Raw genomic sequence first — 17,745 nt, 5'->3', positions numbered from 1 at the left:
AGGTTGAGAACTTCTATCGTTGTCAACCACGACGAGCAGGGAATCATCGCCCATCTGTATAGGCTGAGAAAAAAAAAAATCTGTATCGTGCATCTCCCGTTGATTTTGCTTTCATGCGTGTGAGGTCGTCTTGAGGGCCGAGGTGCACGGCTGGGTGAAGAATCTCAGGTGAATCCAGACTAGGCATTCAGAATCGATATTTCTTACATCACTGCTTGAGGCTTTTTTTTGTAGATTTGTTGGAGCGTTTTCATCTGTTTCCCGAGAGAGATGTTTCGCTTCTGGTTTTAATCTAAAATAGATGTATATATACAATACTTCTCGAACAAATACGAGTGAAAGGACCACGAAATTGGTGTGTCGGCGGAACTTGTAGCGCGCATTTCGTCACGTAACAACACTCTGATGAAGATGGCTTTGTACATATTGTTGAAAGGCCTGTCGTACACATAAAAGGGCGGAGACATAATTGTAAAGGGTTCATCTTAAAAGCCAAATGTTCAATCTAGTTGATGGACTAAAGGCCGTTTCACTTCCTCTTCCTTGTAATCAGGCTGTTGTCTGCTTGTTACTCTTATGCAACACTTCAAATCCCAGCAGGAGCGTTAAACATCTGCGTCCCTCATGCCTAATTCTGTCTCAGCTCTCCAACCTGTGCCCCCGCTGTGCAGTAAATCAGTGACAATAACGCTTCCTCGGGCACACAATGACAAGACAGTAAATTGGAGCTGAAATTTTCTTAGTTGCTTTAGACTCATGTAAATGTCAGCCGAGGAATCGACTGGGTGGCCAGAGGGCTGTGGGTCTTGCTGGCTCGGATTAATTTTCCTCTACAGAGTTTAGCCAGAGGGCTCGCTCCACAGCTCACCTGAGCACGGTACAAGTTCTACAAACCCCCTGTTTCTTTCTGAAACGTCAATCAACCTGCGGAGGGGAAGACTGAAATAAAGGCTCTGGTTTGAACTCTTCTGAAGAATTGGCCAGAGATGTCACTCTTACACCTGCTTCAGGGGAAAAACTAGGAAATAACAGAGAGGTCGTTTGACTTTACTATGAATGTGTCGTTCTGACTTTGACTTTTGGTGTGAAGGCAGGTGATAAAATGAAGACAGGCAAACAGCTACACAAGAAGGCAACCTTCAAGCGCCGCTTCAAGTGCAGGTAGAACAAACAAAGTTTGGTAAAGGAGATAAATCAGGTAAATCCATTAAAGAAAAAAAACAGCTGGGTAAACAATTAACCAATCATGAGGGTGACATTAAAGTAAAGATCAATAATTGATCCTTAAAGCATGACTGCACCATCTGCTTAAAGTCTCCACAGTGCTACTCAGGGAAAATAACAGACAGATGTTTGTCTTAACAGCTTCAGCGGCAGCACCACAACGATTAAAATATGATTTAAGCGGAATCATGAATGTGCCCTCCGCCTCAAGACATACATTTAACAGCACATTTACACTTTAACAGGGTTTTTATACCTAATCTGTTTGGTTCGGTGGAAATGGACCCTTGTGTATTTTCCAGGTTGGTGTGGTTCATTTCAGCTGGTGTGAAAGCTGCCAATCAAACCCTGGCGTGGACCAAACAACTGGACTAAAGGTCTCGGATTGCTTCCAAGTGGAGTTTGGAGCCCTGCACTTATCAAATGCACTTTAAACATAAACACACATCAGATGCATTCAGTGCTGCGTAAATTGCTGTGACATTTGATTTCCTGGCGTGGGTCATGATGATGCACCAATGGGATCATCATCATCATCAGACCAGAACTAAAATGCAACAATGTGTAATTTTTGTTCACTTGGTCCGGACCACATGAACGGAACTACAAGTTTGAAAACACTTGATTGTCACAGGAACTGCTTTTGAGGAACTAAAAGGTTCATTCAGCCTGCTGTCTGTATTTCCACCACGGTCTATGGACACGGAAATGTGTCAAGTTAGTGCGCTGACGTATGAAAAAGTGGGTTTATCACTCCAAGCTGATGTGTCCAACCACAATGGACAGAAACAAAATGGTTTGCAGCTGTAGATTTTCAAAAATGATTGCTGAAATAAAAATGTGTGCAATCAGTAATGTACGTAGTCTCTGGTCGGCGAGGTGGAGATGAAGGCTCCTTCCAATACAATGTGGCTTATGTCATTCAAACGTGCACATTTATCATCAAAAAGGCAGATTCTTTGGATGTTTTGAATGTAATAATAGGCTATGATACTCTCAATCTATGAAACAACAGAGCCACAAAATCAAATCAACACCTCAGGGACATCAGACCCCACGCTGAACACAGCTGTAGGACTTTAAACAGCAGTACACACACACACACACACACACACACACACAGCGTAGTTAGCTAATACAGTAGAAATGCTGTTGTTTTGCACAGCAGCTCCCCACATATCTTATCAAAAACCCCAGTTGGCAGCAACACAGCATAGATATTTGCTCTGACAGGTTGGCACAGCAGCCAATCAGCAACTCCAAATCTCCTTAAAAAAAAAACAAAAAAAACACACACTTGCTCACCTTTTTTAAATCTGTGTCCCAGCACCCATTCAGCCTCTCTTGTGCCATATGCTGCTTCACAAGTACTTTTTGATCGGCGCTGATGTGGAGAAAAGATCACTCGCGCTGTTTTAATTGTGTGACAGGTGTTAAATTAAAGGGAGGCCGAGACAGCCCTACACTTAGATGTAGATTACAGAGGGCCATTAACATAGATAGGGGAGGACGTGCATACACGTTGACGACACGAGGACAGTGTGAGATTATCCACGCAAAGAACGCGAGACTGAAGCGATTCTAGTTCTTTAAACACGTCTTAAACATGTCTTCTGTCACAACACGACGAACAAAAATCATGTGAAATGAAGACGGCAGAAAGGATTAATGATAAACCGTTTATGTGAGTTAAGTTCTCCACCTCGCTCCAGCCTCTGACGCGATCTGCAGATGGAGCTCTACAAAGCCAGAAAGTGTGATTAATTCAGGATGTGTACTAGAGCCGAGCACTTGATACACAATTCGACTCACTTGATATGTGGCTAATGAGCTGGATTACAAAAGCGAGAGGGAGTCAAGCAGAAACAAACAACTGGAGAAAACCAAAAAAGGGCACAGCAGGCATTGTTTTCACTTGTAACGCGCTCAACGCTTCACAGCAGAATCCTAAAAAGAGCTGAAAAAAATTCCGACACGTTTATTTTGACGGGGAGCTTATCACACAGCAGCATCTAGTCTTACTTTACGATGGAGTGATTGGACTTTAAACACTTTAATCAAGTTTTAAATAAGGAGGCTCTTGTTGTGACATTAGTGAAATATGATTCATGAGCTCATCATCTCACAGCGGTAATGAAGAGGTATCCACACCGATCAGAAATCTTCCTGTCTGAACACGTTAAAGGAGACATGTCGTGCTTTTTTTCATGTTTTTCCTCTCCTTTATAGGTTCTGTTGCATGTCAAAGGTCTTGAAAGTTAAAGAAGCCAATGGGAGCTCCCCTGTCCCACAGAAAACCCTGCTCCTGAAACGCCTCATCAGTAGTCCCCTTTAATTCTGTGACTTTGTGACATCACTCTACATCACCATGTCACATAATTGCATAATTTATGCCTGGCAGCTAGTTCGGACGGTAAGAATTGTTGTTGTTAGCTAGCTCAGGCGTGTGTGAGCTGACCAATCACAGCAGACTGGGTTACAAGAGGGGGGCAAAAGATAAAATCATGAACCCGGAATTGAGCATAAGATGTCCGAATGATATGAAATCAGATCTGTATGCTCACTGAAACGAGCATCCAAGAGTTCATGGTGCTAATGTTTTGGGTTTTTTTTTATTTTTTTATCGAACCACCAACAGATGTTTGTTTGTCTACAGCAACATCTGTCAGGAGGAATGCCGTCGATGAATTATTAACTCAAATGCTGATTTTATTGAACAGCAGCTGCGACAGAAATCCTTCCACTCAACTCGAAAGTATAACAGCATCTGCTTTTACCGCATAATGAAGGCGGCATGTCACGGTATGTGGTGTTCTTTAGATTCCTCCAGCCTGAAAATTCAATCAAACATCCCGCTGACAGAACGCCATCATCACTTTGCAATCATCAGCCATAAACGCAAACCGCACAGTCCATAGTGTTGCCTTAATGTCAGGAGATGGCTTCCTCGAGCGTGTCACACAACATGCATGATGATTGAAAGCATTTTTGGTTTATTGTGAGCATTTATCCCATCGTACATCAATGGATACATCTTTTCACTGGAATGTAAAACGCTGCACTGATGGAAGGAAGTAGAGCGCGGACGTGCTCTTTGGAGAACTCAGCAAAGTGGAAACAAGAATCGATAACGTTCAAAGAAAACTTGAAGGAAATGGAAAAGAGGCATTGTGCAACAGCATTATTGTGTTTTAGATTGATTTTTTCAATACTTTCGAATAAGTCTTTTCTTTTCCTAGTTCCTTTTGTTCAGCTTCCCGTCATCCCTCGGCTGCAGCTCCCTCATATTATACAGTCGTCTGGTCACTGCTCTAAGCTTTTTCTCAGGATTAAGAAACGGAAGCCAATACAAATGTGTCAACAGAGGGTAATTGCTATCTTATTAACACTTTAAACTTGTGATGACCAGACCCCATGGAAAAAAAATTAAAGACGTGGGCGATCCGCTGATTTTTTTCAAGAGGCCGTTCGGCTCACATTTCCCTCAAAATGTTTACGAGGAGCTTGTTCTCGTTAGAAATCTGTTAGTTTTACTTCAGCTCCGAATCTTTCAGAGCCACTGTCGGTAGATGTTCGCAGAACAGAACTGAGCTGCGCGTACTAGAGTTTAATTCACAAAGCAATCTTTAACGCGATCGATGCCGTGTGAAAACTACATTAACTCGGAATAATAAACAAGCCATCAGTGACGGCAAACATTAATCGGAGCAAATAAATGTAACACTGAATATTGAGAGATTGAGGCCGGTCCAAGTCAAACATCCATCATCCTCCTAATGTCCTTCCACTTGAGCTGATGCAGAAACGCTGTTGGAAGTTTGTTTTTTTTTTATTTACAGTGCACATACTTCACTCTCTCAGTCCCCGCTGTCTTGTTCGCTGTCCACCCCCCCCCCCCACACGTATGATCAGCGCAGCTCTCTTCTTTATCCTTCCCTCCGGACCGCCACTGAATGATGTGCAGCAAGTTGTTATTGATTTTATTTGCCGGGAACAAAGACAGGGAGGACATAAAAGGGCCGTCATATATTAGACATGAATCTGAATCCCCCTCCCTCCTCCCCCACCCGAAGACGAGGTTTTACATCGCCAGGAGAGCCGAAGTAAAGACAGCGAGACAGCTTCTCGGAGAGAGGCGGCGACACGTGGCAGAGGATGTGGGTGAATGGTAAAGAACGGAGCACAGGGAGCGCTAAAAAAGAGAAGAAATAACAAAGATTACAAGTGCATCAGCGGCAGAAGAAGAAGACGGGGCCTGCTAGACGGCTCCAAACTGTATGGAAATACCGTTGTGGACGGCAGCAATGCGGGATGTTTCTTCATGGCTGACAGATTAAAATGCGTGTCCACCGGGCAGTTTATAAACCTAAAAGACCTACATGACCTCAACCCTTCCTCTATAAATCACCCTCCCCTTCTCCTGGCCAATACCTGACCTCTGAACTGTTACTCACTTGTATTATCTCGACTTGCTGTGTGCTGAACATACACAATATCCTAAGGTAAACACAGAGCGGGGTTGTTAACAGCCCTGAAGTGAGCGCCTTATTGCCGCCAATAAGGGGCAACTCCAACTGAGCTTATGACAACTAGTAAAGGTCAGCGAGTGATAAGTGTCACCTTAACAAACGTGGTGTCGGCTGTAAAGGACCGCAATCGCATCCTCGGGGCACCTTTAAGGGAAGTAATATAACCGTGATACAACAAAATAAATTGCAACGTCAATAACGTGATATTTGCATGAGGCGCCAGTATAATTATGATTGAAACCCTGCTAAGGTACTGTGTCTAAATTCAAGGCCGCATAAAATATCTGTGAGAACGATGTCAAGAAGCTTGTCGAAAACCTCTGAAGTCTGTCAGTCGCCGCGGTTACGTGGAAAATATTTATATAATCTGCTGAAATCCACCTGCTTAGAGAATCCTGGTTAAATGTTGACATGGACGCTGATCTGCCTAAAATGTGACAGAATTCAATTCAAATGCGTCTCAATTCTAAATTCGTTCTACGTCTTGCAATTTCATATAAAAGTGAAAATCTATAGGTGGTTTAACAGCTCGAGCAACTTACAAAGTTGACGTTGAATTGTCGTGAAGATGGAAATTTCAATCAATTTCTCTGATCGATAGTCGGCGTCCTTGACAATCGATTATCCGTTACTCATTAATAACGTATGAAACCTGTTGGATGTTTTCCCATTGGAGAATTGTTCGCAGGCTTCGTCAGGAGTTAAAAGACCAGATGATAAACGAAATAACATAAAAATAATGACAGGGCTTTTCAACAACTGGCCCAACAAAACCCGACCTGAGACGACTAAATGATTAAAATGTTATAACAGCTTGAATAAAAGGTCTTTTTTTTAAAATTACAAACTAACTGTTTGTCGATCAAATTTCTCAAAACAGTATTGGGATTTTATTTGATATATTTGATAAGCAACAATTTTTTGATGTATTTGTGCCCATCTCCAAATATCGGTTAAATGTTCAACATCAATGAATTGGTAAATTATTATATCCTAGTTGTAAGTGACACTTCCTCTGTGGGGTTGACGCCAAACCTTTAACAGGAACTTAGATAGAGTGGACGAAATGAACAAATGAATGGTAAACTTTCTTGGCATTTTGCCGCCAGTAATCCGTGAGTGTAGTCACATCAAAAGCCACCCCTCAGTCTCTCTAACTTCGATCGAGTGAGGGCAGCTTCACCAAACTTATCCAACAAAATATCTTTTAGTGTACTTTTTGGATTCATTACGAAATTATTTGCTACCAGTCAAGCACCACATATACATGTTATTCCAATCTGAGAGAAACGATCATACTTAAGGTGTTCCTTACTTCTAATTGGACAGATTATCAAAGGTTTACATAACCCCTCACTGTCCTGTAGAAGATTCCCTCTGATCGGGCCGGTCTCTTCGACTGTATGTGTTTACACGAGGCATTCTGATTGGGTGATTATTCAGAATATGAGTGAAACACAAGGGTCTGTGAAAACATAGCCAGTGTCTTCCCAGCACTGTGTCGCTGAAGCTAAGCAGATCCTGTGAACATGGGACAACAACAGTAGCTGCCCAGAGCGTGGAGACAAAGACGGAGAGGCCGAGCACACACCCCACAAGGCTTTACTGTAACCGCACCGTCAGGCGGCACGTCTACTCACTGGAGAAACAACAGAAGGACGAGAGAGGAAGTGCAGCGCTGCATAAACACAGCTGTTTATGGACAAGCAGACACTGATTGACAACCTTTCTACCTGATCCTGAAATCACCCTCTTCCATCAGCGCTCAAAGTCTGCGCAGGAGAACGCATCAAACGACACATTTTAAGGGGGCCAAATGCGGGGGAATGTGTGTTATTGTTTTAATAATTGAACCGAGATGGAAAAGTTTCTGCCCATGCAACCCTCTAAAGATAGGCACTGCGCTTTGCTCTGCTGTGGTCTGCGTGGCTGTGAAAGTGGATTAGACGGGCTTTAACATCAAGACGAGCTCTAATGAAACCCAATGGGGGAGTTAGCCCGTCTGTTTGGCCAGCTGACTCCTGTAAAATACCCATCACTGTCTCCTGTTGCCTGCTCTAAAAGTAGCCTGGTGGTGCCAGTCAGTGCCTCTGGGTCATACTGTTTGATTCTATTGTCTGGATCATACAGCAGCTGAAACTCTCTGTCTGGTTCTCTCCATCACGCGTGTTTACTTCATATTCTCGTGTTTTGTAGTTGCGCTTTTACTGAATCTGCCTGTGTTTTTAATGATAACACAGTTGTGTCCGTGACAGCGTTTTCATCTAAAACATCTGCCAAATTAAAAACTGTGAGGATATTTGGTGAAAAGAAGCTAAAAACCTACCATGTTAATTTAGTTTCTTTAAAGGAATAGTTCAGCATTTTGGGAAATATGCTTATTATTTGATTATTCGCCGAGAGTCAGATGTGATCGCGTCATATCTGCGTGCTAGTTGGCGTAGCTTAGCATATACATTAGAAACAGTTTAAGCACTTCAATTGATTTCACTGGAATACAGCTTCATCTATGAAAAGCTGCAAAAAAAAAAGCACTCAACCTTGCTGATGTAAGCCCAAAAATGACTTTTATTATGGGGAAACTCAATTAAAAACCATGTTTTCCATCATATGCATGAATCATATACTTCCTCGGAAAAGGTTCTTTCACTCAACAACAGCTTAATCTAGTGTGCGATGGTGCACATGAGCGCTAACAGCTTGACTGGCTCATTAAACTTCATGCATCCCCTTTGTTTACTCCTTACAAACATCCAAGTGTAAAATATACAAGTTGTGTATTCAAGTTTTTTTACGAGGACTCTTGGCAGGAAGCAGTGGTCGTCTTGTTTTTGTTTTTTTTTTACCTTTGAAGGGATCCAGGCTAGCTCTTTATCCCACTTTCACTCTTGATGCTGAGCTGAGCTCACCAGCAGCTAACTGTAGCATCACGTTTATTGTACAGACATGATTTTTTTTCATCAAGTGTAAATCAACTGTGGCGTCACCCATTGGTTCGTGGACTACTTGTTTTCCAGGCCTTGAGTTTGGCGTAATGACCACCGCCATCTTGTGACCATATTTGGAGGTTGAGCTGGGTAAAAGTAATTTATAAAATGAACATCATGCTGTATCAAAGAAGCCTGAGACCAAAAACTCAATAGAAACTGTTTACTGAGGTCATAAATCAACGGAGAAGTCATTTTCTCATAGGCTTACATACAACCTCACTTGTTTTTTTAAACCAACAGTTGCCCCCTGCTGGTGATTAGAAGGAATGCAGGTTTAAGGCACTTCCACATTGGCTTCATTTTTGAGGCATGGGAGATATGTCCACATTTTCTTCATCTGACTCAGAGCAAAAAAATGCGATGAGCAAATTTTCCAGAAACCCCAAACTGTTCCTTAAATGATTACACTGTAATCATTCAAGGAAGAAAAACCTGGACATAAAAACAGCCCAATCCATCATCCCCTCTTATTCTTCTCCTCAATTTTTCAACAGCATCAGAACATTTTCACTATCTTGGGTTCTAATGAGCCAAAAGCCTCAGCATGTGTGCACACGCCTGCACCCACACAGAACTACAGGTACAGCAGAAGGTTAAAAAAAAAAAAGCAGAGACATTTTCATCCTACTTGGAGCTGGCTTCACCTCAACCATCAGTGTACCATCCTCCACCCACAACCCATTTGGGAAAGTCATAACGATGATCAATAAGGCAGTAGCATTGTGCACAGCAAAACCATTTGTCAAGGAGGGCAAAATCTGAGAAAGTATTACTCAACCGATATTGACCGGGGCTCAAACAATACATCAAACTGCGAGGGCTCTATTGCTGTTTCACCTTTTTGTCTCCCGTCTCCTCCTGCATGTGTCTCTTTCTTTTTCTGAACGTCTCTCCCTCACAGCAGGCAGTGGAAAGTCACAATCATCCAAACACATTCCAGCTCCACCTTTCACAGGCCGTGCATCTCACCGTGCGTGACACAAGAACTTGACTGCACTGTTCCCCTAACAATGAGCCGTGTTGGTGTATTGATATAAAAACACTCGGATTGTGTTGATATATGCAACACATCAAAATGTGAAAGTGTAGAGGTGGGGGACACGTTGTGGATCACGTACAGGGCGTCCGTACTGTCACACTCACACTGTGGCTCCTGTGATGAATGGCTGCAGGCGTGGACTAAAAGGAAAATATTTGCACCATGGCACAGATGCCATTCCCTCTGCTCTTACTCATTATCCAGCAGCACAATGTCAAAGTACCCCCAGGTCACCGAGAGGGAACATTCCTTCACATGGCCATCTATGGGCAGCATCAATAAACAGGCACCCCAATTCATGATAGCCCTCCACTTGCCATGTAAGGACACGATTAATTTCCCTCTTTCTGTCCACAGCAACAAATATCAGATCACCAAAAATAATAATCAGCGTGCCACAGGGAAGGAGAACACGCACGAAACACAGCCAACGCTTTTCTTCTGTTTGATTAACTTTCACTCAAGAGATAAGAACAAGATTTTCCCCCCGTGTTTTGATTAACTTTACATGAGCATATTTGCTTCAGAAGCCACGTCGCCCCTTTTTCTTTTTTTTTTTGGAGGAGAGTGCAGAGTGCAGAGCGCAAAGAGGGTTGGGCAGGGATGCTGAGCCGGGCAGCAGCGGGGTACAGCAGCAGCAGCACTTGTTTGCCAAACTTGCATTCAAACAAAAGCACATTTAACACGAAACAGCAATAAAATCCCGAGTTTAAATCAGCTTTGGAGACAAACACAAGTAATCATTCACATGCTGTGTTGTCTAACTTCAAAAACGCGGGGTTGCGCGGCGGAATGACAGCGGCGGGGAATCGCTTCTTTCTTGCAGAAAGCGACTTTTCTGTGCGTAAAAATATCTCAAAACTTTCCGCTTTCGTGTGTCACGTTCACCTACCTCATAACATTTAAGTGCGCGGGTCAGAAGCAGCACAAGCAGACGGGGAAAATGGCAATCCAGTCAAAGTTGTCTCGGGTCCATGTTTGGCACAGCGGCAGTACGGCAGTCCAATCTACTCAGATCTGAGGCGCCAACAGAACAACGAGGCTCGCCACCGTCTCCCGTCAGCGAGCCGTGCATTGGACGGCGATGCGCGGAGCACCGCGGGATCTCCAAGGGCGCACGAACCAAGCACCGCGTCAGGATTGGTCAGAGCGGCCGTGACGCACCGGCAGGTGGCACACCCGGCGAAGAAAAAAAAAGAAAAAAGTCCAGATTTATTCATTGATAATAGCTGTGGGAAACTATAGGAGCTCGACACACACACATACTGGCACATAAAACCAACAAACACACCCTGTGGGACTCGTTCAGAAATGTCAGGGTCTTGCTTGTTTCATCGTTGCCTCTGCGCACGCTGAGTCTACGCTATTTTTTCCGTTTTAATAATGGAACAGTGACATCAACCAGAGCTTCAAGCTGTTTAATTTGGCACAAAATACTGAGCCATTTCATTTGGCACCAGCAATGTCCCTGTTTTGTAATTGCAGTCTGTTTCCAGATGACTCTGCTGCAGCAGCTCTCTGACACAAACGAGTGCTTCTGTGCGCCTGAAAGAAAATTAGCTATTTCTCATATGAAGGAGCCAAAACTGGTCTCAATGATTGTTTTTTTTAATTCCTTATTAAAACAGCTTTTAACCTACTGATGGGGCTAAGGAGCTCTCACAACAGGCAAACAAAGGAAGGAGGAGAAAGAATTAAAAGAGCAGTCGTCTGGGTGAGTCTGGGGATGAGTGCAGACACTTGCACATAAATAAATTACAGGAAAATTAGGAATCTGAAAAAAATCATTTCATTTGTCTGTTTCGCCCCAACGAGGGAAACAACCAGATGTGGCAAAAGCAAACGCCTTCTTTACTCAAGCAGAAGAACAAAAACGAGTGTGAAAGTACAAGTACTGATTCAACTTCTTTCCTCAAATAAAACGAAGTACGGCTCTGAAATATATCAAAGCATAATAGTAAAAAGTATCCCGCTGAAGAACAAGTCTACCAACCACTTCTGTGCAAAGCTAACTGCTAAAGCGTCATGTAAACGTCATTCAAAAACTTAAAGGTGGAATCAGCAGGATTTGGCCGAGCTGTTCCTAAACGCACCACAAAGATAGTAGATTGCTGAGTTTCATTCCACGGACGTCAAATACTGACATTTTGGGTTGGTCTAGTGTCCCGTGCACCGCAACGAACTGAGAAAATTAAGAAAATCCAGGCAGAGGTTTGCAGGGTCTCTGACGATACGAGACACCAACGTCTTCGAGTCTCCCGCTCAGTCTTGTGATGTTGGGAAGATGCTAAGCAATGACGAAATTGAAGAAAAATAACCGATAATTCCCCTAAAAATGCATTAAAACTAAAGCAACAAGCCTGTTTTGCGAATGGAAGGAGTAGAAATTACAGATATTTGTGTTAAAATGTCGCGAGTCAAGGTTAAAAGTCTCAACTCTGCTTATGTACAGCGATAGCAAGTATCTGTGCTCTGTGACTCCCACCTCTGGTAACAACAGGGCGGCCGACAGTTGTCTGAGCGTACAGTAATTCACGGAAGCCAAAGCAAATGTTGTAATAATTTTTTTCTTAAACACAAATAACAGACGAGCAGTAATCCTGAGAGGAATGTGTGAGCCAATTAACGGCTGGCTGCGGGGACCCGTGGAATGGGGCCTTTGGAGCTTCCTGCTCGGGCTCGCCCGCAGACCCTCGGACCACATTTCCTGTTCGCGGTGCAGCGTTTCTATGAAAATACAGAACGGGGTCGGAGACGCGGATAGGATATCGCGCCGACTTCCTCCCGCTCTCATCATCCTAATGCCTCGTGGGTTCATTCGACGCTGTGTCTGTGTGTGCTCTCCCAACAGCTGCTTGTTCGCATCCTGTGAGAGTGGAACCGGGTGCTTCCATCTGGATGCCGGCGCACATATGTGTAGGCTTACATAATACCGTGTATGTTGTACGTAGATGAGCGCGATCAGCTTGATCAGGTTAGTTCATGCTCTGGTGTTCTGTGTGCTCTCCTATACCCTCGTGGATATTTGTTAATCTGGTGTTATTAAGGGAATCTCTGGGGTGACGTAGCGAGAGAGAGACAAATGAAGGTAGGATGAATGCAAATATTGACGTTAAAGCCTATTTATTTTATTTCACTGTTGACTACGACCAGGCTTGGTGGAGCAAACACGGCAAATGACATCTGGGAGCCCCGAGGTATGAAATACAGCGACGATCGTTTTTTACACAGTGTTGCAGAACAGTTTGTTGAAAGAAGAATATGTAATAAAATAAAGTGTCAGACACCCCCCAAGTGAGATACATAGGATTTATTTTTCACATCATAAATAATAAAACGGTCAAGAGAACCCGGTGGGCGGTTCAAGGCCAGCACACCTGCTTCGGTAAACACACACACTCTAAGCCGAGCCTCGACACTCACCTTCCTGCAATTTCACACCGTCTGATTCCACAAGAACTGCATGGACACACTGATAACCGAGTCACTGTGGCCAACCGGTTTACAGAGACAGTTTTGCACTTCATAATGGCCTCGTCCGTCCAGCTCTGGCTGTCAGGTGCGTCCGCAAAAACACCCAATTAGAGCAAAATAATGCGGAAACACTGAAATTAATTCTTAAAGCCTTGACAATTGATAGCTTTCTGTTGAAATGTTCAAGGTTTTGTAGACAATCAGAGAGTTAAAAGTTTGTGCTTCTTCTGCAGCGATTTCCATCTGCAGGATGTAAAAATTCAGTGAAATACAGAAAACATTTGTTTGCCCACGAGGTGTACCACGGGGCTAACGGTGCTGAACACTGCAAGATGAACAGGCAGTCAGAGAAATGTTTCTGGTAGTTACCGTACTCTGAGCCCATAAAAAAGATATGTTCGACAATCCCAAAGGTTCCCAGAAAGACGGTGTATTTTTTTCTGAAATAAAAGTCTCACTGGACGAGGGCTGCGGGTACTACTCTATTAATTGATAACTCAGTTTACAGATAATTAATTAGCCATTTTGATAGCTGAATGCCAAACATTTGCTGGCTGCTGCATCTCAAAAGTGAATTTTAAGCTTTATTTTGTCATGCATTAAAGTAAACTGAATATCACCGGGTTACGCTGTTGGTCTGACATCTGAAGTCATCACCTCGGGCTGTGGGAAATTATTAGAACAGGCATTTTTTTTAAACAGAGCAAATAATCAATCTATTGGGAAAAGTCATCAGCAAAATAATCAATAATAGACTTCACAAAGGGCATCACAAAAGAAACTAGAATGGCTCCACCAAAGCCCAACAGTCCCCTTTAATCCTTTCCAGCATATATTTAATCTGCTAGATCCAGATGCATTATTTAATGAGAAATCAACCAAAATGTAAAAACTTCCTGGATCCCTCCCTTTGTCTGGACCCACACCAAAGGTAAACTCCGTCTATTTTGGACAGAGACCCGTCCTCCATCCAAGCTCGGTTGAAATCCGCTCAGTAGTTTTTGTGTAATCTTGCTGAGAAACCAACGGACCGACAAAACAAACACCGGTGAACAACACAACGTCCTTGGTGAAAGTAATAGAGAAAACAAAAAAGCCAAATGCCGACAACCAGATAAAAAACATGAAAAACAAAACAAGTTAAGCAAAAGCAAATCTGAACAAATGAGTCTTTAACATGTTTGCGAGCTCCAAAGTGTCGGAGCTGGTACCTAGAAAACTACACTCTCCTTTTCCCTTCCGCCTGGAGCGAGGAGCAGATAATAAACTCTGATCTGAGGACCTCAGAGTCCTACTTTTATTACATGGCAGCAGTAGCTCAATCATACAGAAAGGTGCCCGACCATGCAGGGCTCTAAACATGATTACAGGGATCCCGGCGGCCTCTGTAAAGACCTGAGGATAGGTGTGACATGGGATCTTTTGTCATACTTGGTCATAAGCTTGGCAGCAGCATTTTGAAACCACAGGTAAGTGGTTTACGGTAGTCTTGCGACGGACAAGAGGGAATAAACGCATGAATAATCACCCCTGACTGAGGTCTGTGATAAGAAATAACCGTCAGACGCAGCCCTACATGCATGAATTTTAACATTTGTATGAATGTTTATATATAAATACGGATTCAGATGTCCATAAAAATCATTTTACTACATGTTGCATCTCTGTGAACAGGTTAGTTCTTAAGAAACTGAGAAATGTTTCCGAATTAATACAGAAAAATGCTCGGCTGATCAATACAGTATGACAATAACATGAAAAATCAATGTGAATGACAAAAGAAAAGTTTCACGGATGTAACATGCTGCTGTGAAGTGTTTGACGGAGACGATACAAGAAATTTTAAGTCAGGATGAAAAGCAGCAGACGGGCTCCATTCCATTTTTTAAAAAATGATCTTCGATTTGGTGATTACAGGAAAATAACACAACAGCATTAAATCATTATGGAACATTCAACGCGCTGAAATGTTTTATCGGACCCGCAGTCGGGGTCGTTCAGGTCACACTCGGAGTAAAAACATCGCCAGCGTGATCAGACATGTCTGATTTCACAGCGCGGGTAATTTCCACCGATGATTACAGCTCAGATCATCAAGCATTTTTTTAAAAAAAAACAACATCATGTTGACAAATATTCCTGGAAAACACATCTGAGCTGATTCATAAATGACCACCACTATGAACTAATTATCTTTTTTACATAACCTTCCTTTTAACATGCATAAAAAAAAGACAATGAATCCTCATTGGCTGGGCGCTGCTGGTGGTGGTGACATGTTGAATACCACCAATCTTTCAATTTCCGGAGGGCTTTTCAATTTAAGGAGCATGTTTTGTTTTTTTCAAATAATTGGAAGCGATCACCCTGAGGGTGGTGCGTACGCGGGGGGTTTCTGTGTGTATGTGACTGTGTCTTTGTCCTTCCTTGGGATGTTCAAGCATCTGAATACCAATGAAGTGCTGAATTATCAAGCACTCCCAGCTCCACGTCGCTTTGTCATCTTTTCTCGCTCCTCCAACTTTCATTCAAACAGTTTTTATACCTCGAGCGTGCACATTGTCAGTATTTTCCCTTTTATAGCCATCCCCTTCTTCCCTCTCTTCACATGAATCAAAAAAAAAACAACCTAATCCTCCTCGCACTGTGTCCAAAGAATTGTGCATCTTCGTAGACATTATAGCACTGACCTTGATCACAGCCTGACTTGTCATCTCCGCTGTCATCCCCTGTCCTTTAGCAAGTTGTTAGTAGAATATACAAGCAGAGCCGGTCTCTCGCTGTCTCCCCGCAGACCTTATTTGCCATCCGGCCTGTCGACAGGATCCCTCAGTCCTCCGCTATAAAAACTCTTCAAAGTGACGATCGCTCCACAAAATATCTGGCTGCATTTTTTTTTTTTCATTGCCGCGCCGTATAAGTTCTGAAACTCCTCGCACAAACTCGAGACAAAGAGAAATCCCTGGAAACACAACTACCAATCGCACTTTGTCAAATTGTTCCAAGCCGGGCTTTAGTTTGAGTCTTGTTGTGTCATTTATGGGGCGACCGTGGGGAGGGCAATCAGGCGGTAATTGCTCGGAGGTCAACAGCCCGTGGTGAACTTGGCGCCGTGTTGTGAAGAAGAGTAATCACAATCAAATAGAGTTACCTGTAACGGAAATGCTTTGATCAGACTGAAGAGGAGGCGACACATGCTGACTCATGGCTGGATTCAGAGAAGGTGAAAACTCCAGCAGCACTGCAATGGTGCTCCTGAAGGAGATTGTCATGTGTGGTTGATTGAGAGATAAATGGCGGCTGGGGATCAGGGGTTGAGCCAGCGTATTGTTATCGCAAGGTCGCTGGTTCGATTCCCTATGTCTGCATGTTGAAGTGTCCTTGGGCAAGATACTGAACCCCAAACTGCTCCTGATGTGCTGGTCGGCACCTTGCATGGCAGCCACCGCCATCAGTGTGTGATAACAAAACAAACTTTAAAGTCCGTGTAAAGCAAAATCAGCTATTTTCTTCTAAACACATTAAACAGGTCATAAATGTGTTTACTTAAAGCATGTAAAAGCCATTCGACCATTTAGAATTTAATTTTGGAGCTAGGCTCACAAACTGTTTTTCAACATTTCTGTGTTCAGGATTTAATGGGCGGGTCAGAAATCATGCAAATCATGGCCGCGTTACGTAACGCGGCCATATGATTTGCATAAACCCGGCCCTGCTGCGGAAGTGGTATAAATGCGTTCAGCGCGTCAGCTTCAGCGGTTCTCCCACTCGCTCTCCAGTCGTGGATAGCATTGCTTACAATAGTTTGCAGCTAGCTAACCAGCCAACCAGTCAGCTAACCAGCCATGTCTGCTCCACATCGCTTGTGCATCTTTCCTAGATGCCACAGTGTGCAGGGTGACGGCGCTGTTAGCTTATTTAAATTTCCTAAGGAGGACAACGTAAGGAAACGGTGGATCGATTTTGTCAAGAGGAGCTAACGTTACTGTGGGGAGCTAAACATCACCACCAACACCCCTCTCTGCAATGTCCACTTTACCCCCTGTTTCAGCAACTGTCACCAGGTAATGTCTGGATTTCTGCAGAGTCTGTTGACGCTGGTCACAGGGCATAATGTGGCCGCCGCAGCCGACCCTCTCCGTCCCGCTGACAGCAGGTCCCACCGGCGGTATGTGGCGGAAGTATATGGGCCGCATTATAGGTGAGCCATCCCAGTGTGAACGGATAATCCGGAGGCGCGGAGCGAGGGCGTGTCGGTCTGACAGTCTGATAACTGCACAGGTCCTTCACTCAACTAAATACAGAGAAATGTCCCACAAAGCAACGTTACATGACCGAACAGAAGAAACGTAGTAACTGTAACTGTCTTTGGCAACTTATATGAGGAAAACAAATACCACAGCTGTATGTGGAGAAGCGTCTGTCCTCCTGTCCGTCCTCCGCCTGTCCTCCCGACTCTTCGTCACATTTCTGCTCAGAAAACAGCGTC

General features: G+C 43.6%; 1 protein-coding gene across 1 annotated transcript in view; it reads right to left on the bottom strand.

Moving 5' to 3' along the window:
* Positions 1-11,078, bottom strand: part of chrm3a (cholinergic receptor, muscarinic 3a) — a 90,252-nt gene extending 79,174 nt beyond the window's left edge. Inside the window, exon 1 of the mRNA XM_030440928.1 lies at positions 10,675-11,078. The gene's annotated coding sequence lies outside the window, so the exon portion shown is untranslated. The remainder of the gene's footprint in view (positions 1-10,674) is intronic.
* Positions 11,079-17,745: the final 6,667 nt, after the last annotated feature.

This window comes from Sparus aurata, chromosome 15 (genome assembly GCF_900880675.1).
Source record: "Sparus aurata chromosome 15, fSpaAur1.1, whole genome shotgun sequence".
NCBI lineage: Eukaryota > Metazoa > Chordata > Actinopteri > Spariformes > Sparidae > Sparus > Sparus aurata.
Note: the sequence above shows the minus strand (reverse complement) of the source record. Positions and strands in the feature narration are given on the sequence as shown.